We start from the raw sequence: 17,438 nt of genomic DNA on the forward strand, positions 1-17,438 counted from the left end.
TCGGTTTCTAAACACTTCCAGCGCCGTCTACGTCTGGATTTAACTGTTTTTGAAATACTATTGATGACACCGCCAAACTGTGAGCAATTGCTGACATTTGGGAACGAAGACATGACTGAACCGTACGAGAAGGGAAAGGTGCACTGAAAGACACGCGCATCAGGATACATCGGAAAAAAGTGAAGCGTCTATATTTGTAAAGTTAAAGCCGATACACTGACATGATACAGCATTTGATAAGTATGGACGCGTTTTTTACAAGATACGCCTTAAAAATACGACATGGACAAAATGAGCGTCCATATTTATGATACAAATACTAGGTACGATACGACTGATCGTGATACGTCAACATGCTACAAATGTGGACCCGGCTTTAAAAGCTACTTTTTCACACTATAATACGGCAAAATCGAGTTGACATGATGTATGCTCTTACACTGTCCCGTTGTAGAACAACATTTATTTGCCGAGTTTTATTTTCGTTCACCTTTCTCTTGCTATTCGCGTATTGTTATTCCTAGCACAATTATACTATCGATTACGTGGACAAACGACTATAGATTTACTCGAGATTAAAATCATGCAATAGATTATTCTTGGTATAGTTACTCGTGTATAAATTGAAGTTTGGTCGAATCGACCCTAAATCATTTAAACAATGCAAAGGGGAGTAAAATAAATTAAACGTTAAAATTACGTAATTATTCCAGTGATTGATTGAATACCAACAAAATCTGAAATTGAAATTATTATAATGATGACTTGGACTCTGACGTAAGTCAATACTAAATGAAAAACAAAACTCCTTTCGTTGTTGGAAGTAAATCCATTACTAAATTATTAAAATAAGTTTTGAAATGAATTTATCTCATCCAAACGCGTAACAATTGATATTTTCGAAACAATGGGCGGCGTATTAAAAATCGGAAAAATGGTAGACTAAATTCTTACTATAAGGAATATCATTAACGAAGTCTTTATTTAGTAAAAAAAGTAGTATATCATATAACCATTGCAGGCATATATCCAAGGGACTCTCGAAATAACTTCCAAAGTCTTTCATTAGAGAATTTCTTTTAATTCTGTTGGAAATACAATAAAGACTTAATAATAATGATCATTGATCATATTTTGAATTAGGCAGTGAATTTTATTGTTTTTGTATAAAATGATTATGTATAAATTATACATTATATTAAATATCTCTAGTATAAAATAAAGTCAGTACCCGGCGTCTCTCCGCTAAGATCTTTTAAACTACGCAAACTACGGATTACGGAATTAAGGACTTTTAAACTACGGATTTCAACAATTGCGATTCAAGAGTTAATATCGATAAAGTAGCTTTCCGCTTTCTTTTCTTTATTTTAAAATGCTCTTTCCTATTTCCACGCGAAAGAAGTATATTACAACTAGTATATCAAAATTTATACCTAAGTTTTCGTGTTGCCAAAAAAATTTTTTTGTTGTGTTGGAAAAACCAAATAATACGTAATTTAATTATTAATATAAATCGATGCATTGTGACGTTTAATGACCAGTCACCTTGTTAAAGATGTAAGTATCGTTGTAAAAATGAATCTACTTTTTACAAATACACAAATAGGCTTATTTAAATTAGAGATTGGCGGTAATGGATGAAAGTTTTTAATAATAAAACTGACCACATTCTATTATAACAACCAGGAAAATGCTAGTCTAATTACGAATTCAAATAATGTAAATTTTACATTAACACGCTATTAATACATAAAATTTACATATATGTTAAACCATTTATAAATGGTATTCTTGTGTCTGACAGCCTCATTGGAATAATGTTCAGAAACTGAAGAGGCTGCTAAGTTGATCGATCAGGTCACGGCAAGTCTTTTAGAAATGTCAATTTAAATATATCGCAATTTTTCAATATAAAATAAAGGTTTTTAGTCTCTAACCTTTGAATAGATTCTTATCTAGATTTTAAAGGTCTCTACAGTACTCAGTTTTTCCAGCATAAACATTTGACATAGCTTGACATTAATTCGATTTTAAGTAAATCAGCTAAGAGGTTAGTCTACATCACAGGAGTTGAAGAGCTGGCAGCTACCTCGGACAAAGAATTAGTCTAGTCAAAGGATCACTGCCAGTATCTTCGGAGCCTTGCCTAAAGGGACTGCTTTTAATAATATATTTTAGTTATTATATTTTAAGGTTAGTTATTGTGTTTTGTTATTGAAATTTTGTCTTAAAGTTCTTCGTCGGAGACCTTTTTAAGTAAATCATATTTTGACATTACTGTACTTTATTGACATTTTGAATGGTATTTTTATGCCGTTTTTTGAAAGTTCACAATGTAGAGAATTCGATGTACATATTAATATAATCTTAGGTAAGGTTACGTACACCTTCGGGCACCATGAAATTTAGACAGCGCACGAGCGTATCAGATGCTCAGGGTAATAGTTTCCTTTAAGGGCCTTGAATGTGCTACCCAATCTCCCGTCCATAGCGAGCAGGAGAGGTTGGGTTTTAGTAGATAGGTGGTCCATTCTCCACCATACCAACACATACTCAGCGTGACACTTTAATAAGTTACCCCGCTTTACTTTACTTTACTTACTGTAAAATAGACTCAAATCTTGACGATTGCCGGAGTGGCGATGAGCGGCGGAATGTTTCTTGCCAGTTCTTCTTGCTCGTACTTGACTTGCAAACTGGTAGAAAATGGCAATTTAGAATCAATTTAACTTCTTTTCTGTTAACTATAAGTGTACTTGGTTACCTATATGAATAAAGTTATTTTGAGTTTGAGACAAAACAAGTTATACTTAAATCCAATTACTTTTTCGTGTCTTTCTGTTAAACAGTCTTTACGATGTGATAAAAAGAAGCTTAACTGCGGCGCAAATAGACTATTGTTTAGCACTGTGAATTGTGAATAAAGAAGAATAAAAAGGATTGTGTGGTTTTATGAAACCACGGTAAATGTGAAACTTTTTATAATAATATTCCATTAAGGGTATAAAAATCACATCATCAATCTTAATTTTGTACTTGTAAAATTGGAATGATAATGAGAAATAATAAAAGTAGACTAAGTCTCCAACTAATGTTTTTATTGAACTTGGAGTCTTAGAGAGTACGACATACATAATACTTAACAATTATTTAGATTATATACACATATTAAATAATAGTCTATACACTACACGGTCAGATGCTGCGAACTATAGGCGCCGCCATATTGGCCTTGGCTGCTATCACGAGCGCCTTTCACTTTATCCCTACTCCGCGGCCGACCGTCACGCGACATGCAACACACAGACGAAAAAGTTTCACTTTAAAAACTACAAGAACTCATTATATTTAAAAGCAATATCTTACTTTGATTTCATGTTTCATCTTTCAGGTATGATTCTACTATTCATCCTCTCGAAAGTGGCAATCTTCAAGGCTGTATCGGTATTCCTGATGATGGCATTTTTCCAAAAGCTTTTTACTATTGCTGGCGTCTTCTTAAAGCATTATATGAAGAGACCAGCGCCAGTATACGGTGGTCCTAACTACGATACAGTTGGATATAGCTACGGGGCTCCAGAAGAAAAATTGAAGGAGGGATACTTTGGTAGCGATATGACGAGTTCCTTCGACTGGCTTTTGACTAAGAGTAAATGATTTTGGTGTTATTTTTGTTTTATTTAATTAAGCTGTCCAAAAGCGAACATATTACCAACATTCAGGGCCGCGCCGCCCATGTGTGCGAAGTGTGCGATGCACACAGGCGCTAAGACAATAAGGGCGCCGCCACCGAAATTATTTATACTACAATATTCTTACGTACAATTGAAGTTTCATTTTACGCTTTGGGTTTTAGTTTACATTAATTACTCAGAGCTTAGCGAATCAAAAGAAAGGCCGCTGCGCCGTGATTGAGTGTGTTTATGTCTTATGATTTCAATAATATGCCGACATACCTTGATAGAATCCAAAATGAACTAATTTTTATACTCGGTAACCAAATTCAACATTTTATTTTAAATTTATGTCTAATTAATAAATATTTTTCAATAATACTGGATTGTACTCCTGACGTTTCACACGAAGAGCAAATTAGTATGATAATAATATTTGTTAACTTTAACATGGAAACTAGAAAGTTGGAAATAAGAGAGCATTTCCTAGCTTTCTGTCAATCATAGATACAACTGGCGCTGGAGTAAGGTCATTTATAATAGAAAAACTAAATGACATTAATTTGTACATAAACAACTTAAGGGGACAAGGCTATGATAATGGCTCAAATATCCGCGGTAAGAATATTGCGGGATCTAAATCTCCGCGCTTTTTGTGTACCGTTTGCTAGCCATAGTTTAAATTTAATAGTAAACGACGCCAATCTCATACACGACTGGATTTTTTAATATTGTGCAATTATATAAATATTTTTCGTCCTCTACTAAAAGATGGGATTTATTACAAAGATATATCATAAATCTGACCTTAAAAACGGTTAGATATAACATCGTAAATAAACTATGTAACAATTTAATTCGCGTTTTATTTTTCACGGCAATTGGCAAGCGGACGTTTTACCTATTTAAAAAAATAATATTTAAGTAGGGATATTAAACTAAAAAAAAATTTGCTTTCGGTAATTTAAAAAAAATAATAAAAAATATATTGAAACTTGAAGATTCGTAAAAAATAGGCCGAAAAATATAAATAGTTCCCTCAAAGGCCTGCAACACACCCGCTGAAAATGTCTATGGGCTGCGATGACTGCCATTTTTGTCCGTCGCTCAGGCTCGTTTGCCCCCTATAAAAAAAAGGAGGCGCTTCATGGGTTTCGCACACAGGCGCTGCCGGGGGTAGGCGCGGCCCTGCCAACATTGTTGGACACGAGACTATCGTTTAGGTGCTTAGGTGCATTTAGGTGCTATGTTTTTTTTTATTATAATAAATAATCATAAAACGTACCAAAATCAAAATCATTTATTCATAAGGGTAACACAATGTACACTTATGAACGTCAAAAAAGAAAAATGTATGTATTAAATGCTTCTAATTTTACATTTACTGCCAGTTCTCAAATCAAGGGCGTAGAACGGAAGAAAAGAACTGGCAATAAACTGGCAAATATGTTTGATACGGGTAAAGTGAAGAGAATTGGCAGAAAATAACTCGTTTCACAGAAGCCATAAATAAAAATTAAACATCAACAAGCGAATTTTACCTTAAAATGCCTTAAAACAATATACTTTACTTAGCTTATAAAGTAAATTCTCTATTTTGTAAGGATTTTGGATAAAGGAATGGTAAAGTTAGCGATTACATTGAATTATTTAAATTAATTTATATTAAAATCTTCTTCGCATTAGAAACATATTTATAAGCAGTTTCGAGTGCAGTGTTTTAATGTTTAATGCAATTTAATTTGGTTGAAAACCACTCCGACATAGAACAACAAAGGCTGTGGCAGCGAGTGGAATATTTCAAGACTCCTAGGGGAATTTGCTTAACATATTGCATACAGTATTTATTTTATGTTGCGTTCGAGACTCAAAATTTGTGAGAGAAGTGCTATATACGAAGCCTCTTTAATTAATAATAAGTTGTTATTATACTTTGTTGCCACTTGACGAAGTGAAAAGCATTTTAATTATGGCCTAAAATATGGAATAAATAAATGATTTAAGAAAATTTTAGATGAGCTTATAGCTTTAAGAATTCGTTTTAATATTTTAGATTATTTTTGAAGTTATACTTCTTTTGGCGCTTTTTAGGGAAAAATTATGAGGGTAAATTTTTAATATGCACGCGCACATCGTTACAAGAAACCGACACCCTGAAATTGTCATAGTCAACATTTTAAAATAAAAAATGTCAATTTCATTAATTATGTAGAAATATTTTTTTGTGATATTTAAATAAACTTTATTTAACTAGATAATGCGTTATAATAAAACTTTCAATGTATTAAATACCTATTTTCTATTGTTAGTGTCGTTTTTTCTACAAACGTAGAATAAGGCGAAAGATAAAATTTTTAAAAAGATTTTTATCTTGTTTCGCCAAAGATATATTTAACTTCTAACGCGTGTACATAAGTACACACACATGTTTTTTTATCATATTTTATACATTATTTAATCAATTATATTCTTGCAGTTTAGTCTTTGTTCCGCGTACTTTCAGGTTAATCATATAGTTTTCGCCGGTATTAGTGTTTTTTACAACAGTTTTTTTTAATATTTAGTATAGTCTGTTCTGTGGAAGATGGCGACATGACAATTTACATAGACTTAAAGCGGTAAATTTATTTGAAGAACTTCAACGCGTTTAATACTTTCATTGTCATCTCTAGTTTTAGGTATGATTAAGTTATATTATGGTTACTACTCGTATAACAATGGTGGTCTAGTGGTTTCAGCGTACTCTCATCCCTGAGGTCGTAAGTTAGGCTTTGGAAGTGTCCTATTGCACATTCAACATTCGCTCGTAGAATGATACATGATACTCTTGTTTTAAATAACATGCACATTATCCACCCATTCTAATTTTTTTTTTTTTTTTTATATATATATTTATATTTTGCCAATTCCTTATTGAATTGTGTTATATAAAGATAAGGCAGACGATATCGCGGTTCAAGACTCGACTAGGCAATGAGAGTAATTTTAAGAAATTCCCCAACTAAATTAATTCAAAGTTTCACAATTAGCCTCCAGAAGGCTCTAGCTACAATGAATCGTGTTTTCTTTTATTAGTAACTTCGCTGGGTTTTATTAGTTTTGCTGTGACTTTGTATTGTAGCCCAGTTGGTAAAGTTAAGGTGTACACATAGTACCAATACTCTACGTTGAAATAATAACAAACCTAAGTTATAAGGTGGTTTTACTGACTTAATGAAATATATACAGGTAAAAACCAAAATAAATCATAACTCTGCAGGGGTTGAGTTTAGAGACCTCCCGTAGAACAATTTTTTGCCGCTGATGACCTCATCTATCCCCTATTTGCGTTTGATCCACGACTTTTTGGCCACCCTGTATAGTTAGGATCAAATTATAGATGTATAAAAATTGTGGCGATACACTAGGTTTCAAATGTCTGTAACGAAATTAGTGGTAATACTAATATAAATACAACTTTTATTAATAATACCTACCTATTTTATTTCTTTGTTTACTAAATTAATAATAAGCTTCAAAAGATTTTAGTACTTACAAACTAGTATTATTTGTAAGTTAGCAACGGGTGTTAAGTTAGGACAAGTTTTATTAGATTAAGTTGGTACTTATCTAAACCCTGACCTTATAATATTAACATAATAAACAACTGTGTTCAAGAACCCTTCATGTCTTAATTTAATAAATTTAAGTCCATCTGAAAATGGTATTATTGAAGAAAATTATTTTTAATTTTTTATAAATGATTGCTTCAGTGGTATACTATAGTGATCAGTTTTATTTGATGCACTTTCATATTAAATGGCCTATGAAAAGTTAAGAATCAAATAAACAAAGTCTTAAACCTTTATTTTCGAAATTTCAACCATTCGACTTAGGGTCCGTAAATAAAAGAGCGTACCTACTAAAACTCTTAAAAGGCCGGCAACGTACTCGCTCCCAATGAGAGTGTCCATCACTTAACATCTGATGAGACTCCTGCCCTGCTGTCTGTTCTATAAAAAAACTACTTAATTACGACGTCGAGAATCAACCAAATTAAGAAAACACTAAATATAAACATGCACATGGCAACATTTAACACAGACTATATCTGTCAAACTCATGTGACGGTCTATTGAGGCTGCTTGCAGAGCACACTTATCATTCAGTGTTGCTATATTTACATAAAACGTTTTTGTTATAGTTAGTACATTTAAATAGTTTAGTTTCTCGACTGTACGGTATTGGTTTGACTCACCCTAGTGGACTCTAGAGTACCGGCTCCCGGATAATTAACTCTTGCTCGCTCACCCAAAATTTGTCAAAATGTGTCAAAAAGCCCAGAATGCCACCTAGTTGTCTATTTTAAAAAAAAACAAAGATTTTATCTAAGAACATGATATATAATAATATGATGGTTCGTAGAGCCATTCGATTATTATTATTTTTCTAAATCTCGATAACTTATACGAATCATTAAGAATAAGCATGCATTAAGAATATTTCATGATTCTTTAGCCCCCGCAAAATTATAAATTGTTTTGCTCAAGACAATTTAACATTTAAATGAACGTCTGAGAACGTCAAGTTCAACAATCTAAGGAGTAACGACCAAAATTATATATATTTTCTGAAATATATTTTATTCTTAAACTTTTTCTAAAATGGCATGAGGTAAGTTTTTAATGTTGGTGTTTTTCGAGTATTCGCTGACCTTAACCATTTATGCTATTGATTTTTTTAGTTAGGAAGGAAACATACATATATATATCTAAAAAACTAATGGCGCTTCAATCTTTTTAGGTCTGGGCCTCAGATTTCTGTATCTGCTTCACGATAATTTGTCAATCTAATAGGCCGGTAGGTGATCAGCCTCCCGTGCCGTAAACTTTTTGGTTGACTATTGTAATTATGTTAATTCCAGCCGTAGTATATGTTGCAGAGGCGAGATATAGCTGAAGCGAGGGTAAAGGGAAAATATGCGCTAGTCCGTAAGGATTATTTACTTAATTTCCTAATAACCGTTTACTAAGCAAGCCAGTTTCCTTACGATGTTTTCCTTCACCGTTCAAGTGAATGTTAAATGTACCCATAGAAAGAAAGTCCATTGGTGCCGGGAATCGAACCTAAGAGCATTGGTGAGAGTTGCAGGCCAACACAGCTATATATAACTATCATCACTAAATAGTATAAAACAAAATCGCTTTCTCTGTCCCTATATCCCTATGTATGCTTAAATCTTCAAAACTACGCAAAAGATTTTGATGCGTTTTTTTAAATAGATAGAGTGATTGAAGATGAAGGTTTTTATGTATAACATCATTAAATAGTGGAGAAATACTGTTATTTTTGAGGTTTCTATTGTGATGTCGTAAAAAATTAAGTTTTTTCCGTTTACATTGCAAACGCAATGCCTACGAGATTTATCAAAATAATGTACTAAGGATACTAGAGACACATTGAAAAGGTCTATCTAGTATCAGCATTGCACCCGTGCGAAGCCAGGGCGGGTCGCTAGTTGTTATATAAATTATAATAACTAAAATTGCAATAATATAGAGATTACGGAATGCAGACTACATTCTGTTCTACAATTACATTTTTAATTTAAAATGAGAGTTGTGTTTCATTTAGTGGACACAAAGGATGACGAGTTTTAAATCTTCAGAGAAACGAAATGTTCTTTTAGGTGGACTCTTTAAAACTTATTATTTTTTCGAACACAATATCTCTATTACGACCAACTATAGGTTCTAAATATTACGCGTATTATAAATATGATGTAAGTTACAGATCATCGTGAAAATTTGTGAAATCTCTTGAAATGTACATTGCATAACATTACTTTTCGCTTTTACGATGTTTAGCGCCTAATTATCACATCCATGCCTCGAAACCTTCTTATCGCGAGAGTTTCTGACAGAAACATTCATAGTTCTATCGTATATATGACTGGCTGAAATTGTCTATCCAAACTTCGTGGTGGCTAAAATTAAAAAAAATTACCGCTAATATTTTGAAAACAGAACACGCCGAGTTCCATAAATTAAAGTGAAACAGATAAATTGTGTTGACACAAAATGTCACATTTTACCGCCAAAATGAGGATAATTATGTTAATTCTGGCCGTAGTATATTTTGCAGACGGCCACGAAATCAAGAAGGGAGAAATAGCTGAAGCGAGGGGAAAAGGAAAATATGCGCTAGTCCGTAAGTATTACTTAATATCCTAATTAGCGTTTATTAAAAATTATTCGGTAACAAAGATTTATTGACTGTGGTTTTTATTGAAATAGAGTGTCATAACAATTTTCAACAAGAATTATTGAAGTAATGACAATACGAGTATCTCAATTATGTAATTACTTTAAATAAAAATGGTTATGACAGTTGCCAAGTATTAAATAAATAATTGGTCATATTTATTTAGAGTGCGTTGAAAACAATTTAAAAGAATGACCTAGTAAAAAGTCTCACAAAAATGTGGCTAAAAATGGCTTGCAATACGTGCAATAATATTTGTTTCTACAACTTTTCGAATCTTCATACTTCTAGTTCAAAACATAATTTAAAAGTCACAAATGGCGAAATAGTTACGACTCTGAATACATGTTCAATTCTGTGACAAAATCGTAACAGCTCCGATCTCCATTATAGTTCAGATAAAAGCAACTTTTTGAAACATTAATGAGTAGATTGTGCTCTCTGTAAAGTTAGGCGGGCTCTCTCGAAGTGCACCAAAAACTCTAGAATATGTCACGGGAACTCTCGCGAACGAGAGATTAAATCGGTTCTATTTTCACAAGAATTTGTACCAAGACTTTGAATTCCAATTGAAATCCAACCTGTTTGTTAGTCCTTTCTCATCTTACAACTGGTTTTTTGTGAACATTTCTCTTAAGTGTATTTATTTAAGCATTCTAGAGTGTAACGATGATATTAAGGAATGACTTAGAGAGAACTACTATTCCCGTATGTCAACATACAATATATTTTTGACGTACATGAGTCAGAGTTAGTCTCGTGTCTGAATTTTACTGTAAGATTATTAGACCACGGTACTACATAATTACCATAATAGTATTTTCCGTGTAAAAATTTTATTCCGTTTTCGTAACGCGTAATAAGCATTCATTTAACATTTAAAACGTTAATTTATCTTTAAAAATGCTCTGAGATTCCTCTATTATAGCAGAAGTATACGAGGTTCATTTTATAGTTAACGAAAAAATTAAAAAAAACATGTATGACCCAATTGTACAATTATAACATGTATTTAAAATTTTAAAATATCTTTTGCAGTTAACCTTGCAATAGTTTTGGCTGCAAAAGTGGGTCTATACAAGATTTTTCTCGGCATTGCTTTCCTGGTAGCAGCCATTAAGGCAATGGTTCTTATGGCGTGGTCTCTAGCCATTTATAGATATATCCCGAACTGGGCATATCCAAAAACGTCGGCTTTTCCTGATAATTACGACAGAGTGCAGCCTCCGTCTACTCTATTTTTGGATGCGATTATTAACAACATAAAGAGACATAACTAGGTACCTTTTATTCTTAATTATTTGATAATATTGTATTTCTCTATTTAACTTTGACGACTCATTGGTCTAGTGGTTAGTACCCCTGACTGCGAATCCATGGGTCCTGGGTTCGATCCCCGGCTGAGACGAACATCGATGTGATGAGCATTTGGTGTTGTGCTTAGGTCTTGGATGTTTAAATATGTATTTATATGTCTATCTATCTATAATATGTATGTATATCCGTTGCCTAGTACCCATAAAACAAGCTTCACCAGCTTAGCATGGGACTAGGGTAATTGGTGTGAATTGTCTTTAAAAAAAAAAATACTTACTTGATGTAGACAGAGTGTTGGCTTCTGAGACTCACATACCTGAGGTCGTTAGTTTGATTCCCGGCTTTGCACCAATCGACTTGCTTGTGTGCATTTTTCGCTCGAACGATGGAGGAACAGATCGCGAGGAAACCGGCTTGCCTTATACCAAAAAAGTCGGCGTGAAAGAAGTAGAAAGAACTAAAAACTTTATAATGAAATAAGTGATTGGTTTTGATTTGATGTCAATGCGAAACGGTCCGGATTGTAACCATATTTGTGGATATATTCTTAACCCAAAAATCAGCCTTGCGATTCTGTAACTCACTTTTCGAACTCTCACAGCGGTTTTCACAGCGGCGGTCGCGCTCAAATCATTCGTAAAGCAGTCATTTTACGATTTGGCATTCTGAAAAACAATAAACTACAAGCTCCCTCCTTATCAGAATGCCAAATCGTAAAATGACAGCTGCACGACTGATTTGAGCGCGACCGCCGCGCGGCGAAAACCGCTGTGAGAGTTCTAGTTCGAGCTAAAGCTCTAGGTGAGATTCCAATATGTTTTTGATAAACTCGAACGGACTCAAACTTCAATCTCGTTTCTGAATCTTATACTTTTGACCGTCAATAACTATGCCTAGGTAGTATACCAACAAATTAAAAAAAAATTTCATCTCGACAAATTAGTCTTTAAAACAGAATTTGTTTATGATAAAATCCAGTTATAGTTTAATAAGCAGGAACTTCATACATTTTCCTTTCTTTTTTTAAATCCTGGAGTAATCGCTAAGGTACACAACTTTCATAAGTTCAGCTCATCTGCACCTATAAATTTCAAAATAAGTATTTTAAAACCTAGGAACTTTTAATAGAATCCCTGATAATAACTTTCTTTATCGAGTTTAAAATTATTTTTGCGCGAAATTGTTTTACCAAGTTTAGGATTGTCGAGGAATTAAATAAGATTTTCGAAATGTTGTTAAGAATTTCGTTTGATTTACCGCTTTTACATTACAAAGTAGTTAGTGTTTTAAAGAACGTATTTGTAAGTAGCAATGTAAATAAATACAACTGGTTTTAATAATATATTATCAGCCCCCTCCGGATTTACTCGTATTTATTAGTCATAGCGTAATGTTATTTTTAGTAAATGGAATATAGAACCCACTTTTTTTATCCGAACCATTAAGTAGCTAAAATTAGCGTGATTATACCTATTTTAAAATTTGTAAGTGCAACTAACGTAACAATTATTTTATATATATTATTATATCTAGTAACTAAAAATGTTTTATCATATTAGCAGAGCGGAAAACCTAAAGTGCGTTTAAATTAGAAGTCATATTTGAGAAGTGAAAACAATAAAATGTAATATATGATACGGTATTTATTTGTTTAAACAATTTTAATTCGCAACAGTTGTATTAATGAATAAAAATAACCTTAATACACAAATGTGACACGGAGAATTAATGCTGACAGCATTTTCTTCCTGAACTGCGGTGAAAAAATGATATTTTACCTTTCTTCTAAATTCAAAACACTGAACAAAGAAGTATATAATCTAATAATTATTTTTAATCTGCTTGTATGTGTTGTAACATAGGTAGGCGATTAGGTAATAAGGCATATTCAACTGAGTCTGTGTCATTGGCGGCCATACTACAGGCCCTAACTATAAAATTTGCCCATCACATACAAATTATTATGTTGTCGGGAGTGTATCCCTGGATTACACACCTTTTTCATCCAGACACAACCGTGCCCTTACTCAACTCTGAAATAATTAAATCAAGAATGAAGAACATAGCCTAGTCTGGGGATTTCTATGATTGGAAACTATGCATGCCAAATAAATGAATGCTATGCACATTTTTTCTAAGATATTATTTTATGTCTAACATTAAAATTAATTAAATAAAAAAAGCTACCCATTAGTTTTGACAAAAGATTATTAATTCTTATGCAATTTGCGCCAACTATGCACTAGTCAGAGTGGTATATAACTATTATAAAAACCGAAGGAAGGATTGGATTTTACCAATTATTAGGTTCATTATGGGTTTTATCTTCACTATTGAGAGTTACAGGAGCAGTGTTGGCCTAGTGGCTTCAGCGTGTGACTCTCATCCCTAAGGTCGTAGGTTCGATCCCCGGCTGTACACCAATGGACTTTCTATGTGCGCATTTAACATTCGCTCAAACGGTGAAGGAAAACATCGTGAGAAAACCGACATGTCTTAGACCCAAAATGTCGACCGCGTGTGTCTGGCACAGGTGGCTCATCACCTACTTGCCTATCAGAATGAAAAATGATCATGAAACAGATTCAGAAGTCTGAGGCCCAGACCTAAAGAGGTTGTAGCGCCACTGATTTATTTTTTATTAGGAGTTACAGAGTACGGGGACATTTCTTATAAAGTAATGTTCATGATGTAACGTTTAACGTACATCTCTTGAGATAATTAACTTATTTTCTATTTCATATTGTTTCAGTACATTTCTTCTACGTTGCAGCAACAAAACTCTTCGTACTAAAAATCGTTTATGGAGCACTCTTTTACGTTATCGTCTACAAAGCGTGGCACTTAGTTCTCTGGCTGCTGAAGTATATAAAAGCGAACAAGCATCACCACGTTGAATATGAACATATATATGACCATGGACATGATGATTTTGGTTATGCTCATTTTGGTCATGACCCCTACGGTGCATATGAGAAACCGATATATGGAAGAAAGGAATATTCTAGTAAGGTGTATGATTCAGACGGATCGTATTCAGTACAAAGCTAGTGTCAATAGGTCTTAGGCTGAATTTCATAATATGCTGATTGTCAGTCAGTACTAGCTAGTACTGCTATGTTTTCATAACGGAAACGTTAAATAAGAATGGAACGGAAACCTAGGCAACGCAAGCGTGCTGCATGTACCTTTTAGATTATCAGTGCCAAGCTGCTGTGCTGTTTGTATACCAAATCTATGAAGTTAAATCACGCATCGCGCTTTGGGTTGATATAAATATCGCGGCCCCTGACGTATCAAGACTATTCTAAAGTGGTTTTAGAATAATGCCGATAGCTGAACGCTGAAAATAGCTGTCTATCGGCACTGATAGATACACGCTGAATTTTTTATTTAACATTTCCGCTATGAAGACATAACTTAACAGTTAGTAAACAATATTAAGAAAAGTAATTACAGGGTTAAAAAGGCATTATTTATTTATTTTTAGTATTTATTGTAAAATATAATTAGTAAGAAACAGATCTAATGTTTAATTGTAAATAGAGACATATAACTGTAATATTTCATCAATCATTGACAATTGTAAATAAAACTTGTTTATCATATTTAATTTTAATAGAATTGGTAATTATAATTAAAATTTAATAATTGGAATTTATTGCTCTGGTCCTCGATTTAAAGAATATATTATTTGATAAGCTGAATTGATTTAAAAAGATCATTTTGTTGATACAGTCGCAGAATTTCTACTGTCCCATCCAAATTGGGGGCTTTAAAGAATCTAATACAAGTAATATAAGATCTCTTATTTCAGTTGATGTAATATTCAAGAGTGGCCCTCTGTACTACTGATAAAAAGATAAATAAATCTAAAAATATTCGCTTTGTATCAATGAATATTGTCAGGGATATTTGATAAATCAATTAAAGGAGAGAAAAGAAACGCCTTATAATAATTTTAATATCTATTATTATCAATAGCATCGCGCAACAATTTTAGAATGAGATTTGATTTTTCATATTTAAAATGATAATAAATGAATATTTTATTAATTCTCTTCGCTGGTTAAAATCAACCGTTAACGCATATATGCGGTTTATTAGGTACCCAAAAGTCCTCTATATAAAGCCAATGAGGCTTTTTATATTCGTACTCTTTTTTATTTGTACTCTTTAACTATTTCGACTGTACTTTGGCACAGTAAACGCTTCTTTTGGTATCACGGCTGTAATGTTATATTAGGTGCCTGAAAGACAGAATCGATTACCGCAGAGCAACGCAAGGAAATTTTGCCAGTTCCTTTGTCACAGGAACCATTTTTAAAGAACGTTATACGGTGTAAGTTAGTGCCGTATCACCTCAATGTTTATAAGTGTTTATAAGCTGTTCTTGCGTGCGCCACCGTTTCTGGAACCAGGTGACACTAGCTAATCTAACCGGAGAGCGACGCAGGTATTCATAGGACGTCGCCAATTAGCATTTTAATTTAATTAGCACTTAAGTGACCCATCTGCCCCTTTGCATTTTAATGTGTATTAGTTGTTGGTTGACAAAATTTTACTTTATTCTTATATCAAAAATAACATTCATAACATTCTCGTTAATAACATACTATAAATGAGCAGCAGATATAAAAATAATTGTGAAATCACATGCATTAGTTATTTTTGAAGTTTTCAGTAATAGTTCATAAGGCAGAGTTTACGAATGTAATGATGTCTAATTAAAACTTTCTATCGAAACGTGAAGTTCCGAAGGTTCTGATCCTTGCTAGTTTATTGAAATTGCAATTGACGTAAATGAAATTTCAATTTATTATTACAAATTGAAATTCATCAAATTGATATTGAACTTGTTTAGCGAGCACGCCGTCATTGAGGGTAGTTTAAATATTTGGATACGACGCCACTGAATTATTAATTTCGACTACAATCTAGACGTCATAAACATTTGCTTGAACAAAAATTTAATCTGAACGACATTTTCTTGAAAGCAGCAGAAAAACATTGTTCAGATTTAAATTTGTCCACCCAAGAATTAAATGCTTCCACAATTTAATATTATTGTAGATGAATTTATTTACTACCTCGACTCAAGCGATTTTGAATTAAGAATATAAGGGATACTATAATAGTAACTCTATAAGTCTTTATAAGTAGGCCAACATGTCCCTTCTCACTATGTTGCCTTCATCGATCGAGCAATAGCAATAATCGGGGTTTGAATGCAGGACCTAAGGTTGGAGAATCGCATGCTTGACCATGCAAAACACCGTAACAACTACGAGTTATGGAACCTAATGTTAATTAAGTTACATATATTATAAGCGTAAACAAAATGTAAACAATCATCACAGTTGAAGCCAATACCCCTTTAGTTTTTACCACACTTATAAATTGTATTTTAATATGGTTGTTGGATAATCGAGAGCAGTGTTGGCCTAGTGGCTTCAGCGTGCGACTCTCATACCTGAGGTCGTAGGTTCGATCCCCGGCTGTGCACCAATGGAATTTCTTTCTATGTGCGCATTTAACATTTGCTCGAACGGTGAAGGAAAACATCGTGAGGAAACCGGCATGTCTTAGACCCAAAAAGTCGACGGCGTGTGTCAGGCACTGGAGGCTGATCACCTACTTGCCTATTAGATTTAAAAATGATCATGAAACAGATTCAGAAATCTGAGGCCAAGATCTAAAGAGGTTGTAGCGCCACTGATTTATTTATTATTTGTTGGATAATCGATAGTTTCGCGTGTAGACATTTAGACTGACTTTAAACTATTTCCACTTCGTAAAATCAGCTTGAATAATCTACAATAATTTAACTATAAAAAATGTTTATATTCTATAGAAACCAAAATATATTGTAGGTATATGGATTTGGAGTGATATGGGTAACTAGGAATAGTAACAATCAATCAAATCACGAGTTCTATTGTTTTGTTTCCCACCATGTAGAGAAAACTTAATTGTTAATACATTTTTAATGTTTCATCAAATATTGAGATAATTCCCGCTTGGTCATTGATTTAATTGTTTACAAGCAATATTTCAAATCGTAATATATTATACTTTTCCTTAATTACGAGTGTTGGCAATAGCCAGTACTATAAATAAGTTAATTCGTTAAGTTAATAAGTTAATTCCAGGTAGCCTGATTATTTGAAGCCAGAAATATTAACAAGATACATCATAGTT

Source organism: Pieris napi, chromosome 20 (genome assembly GCF_905475465.1).
Source record: "Pieris napi chromosome 20, ilPieNapi1.2, whole genome shotgun sequence".
NCBI classification, from domain to species: Eukaryota; Metazoa; Arthropoda; class Insecta; order Lepidoptera; family Pieridae; genus Pieris; species Pieris napi.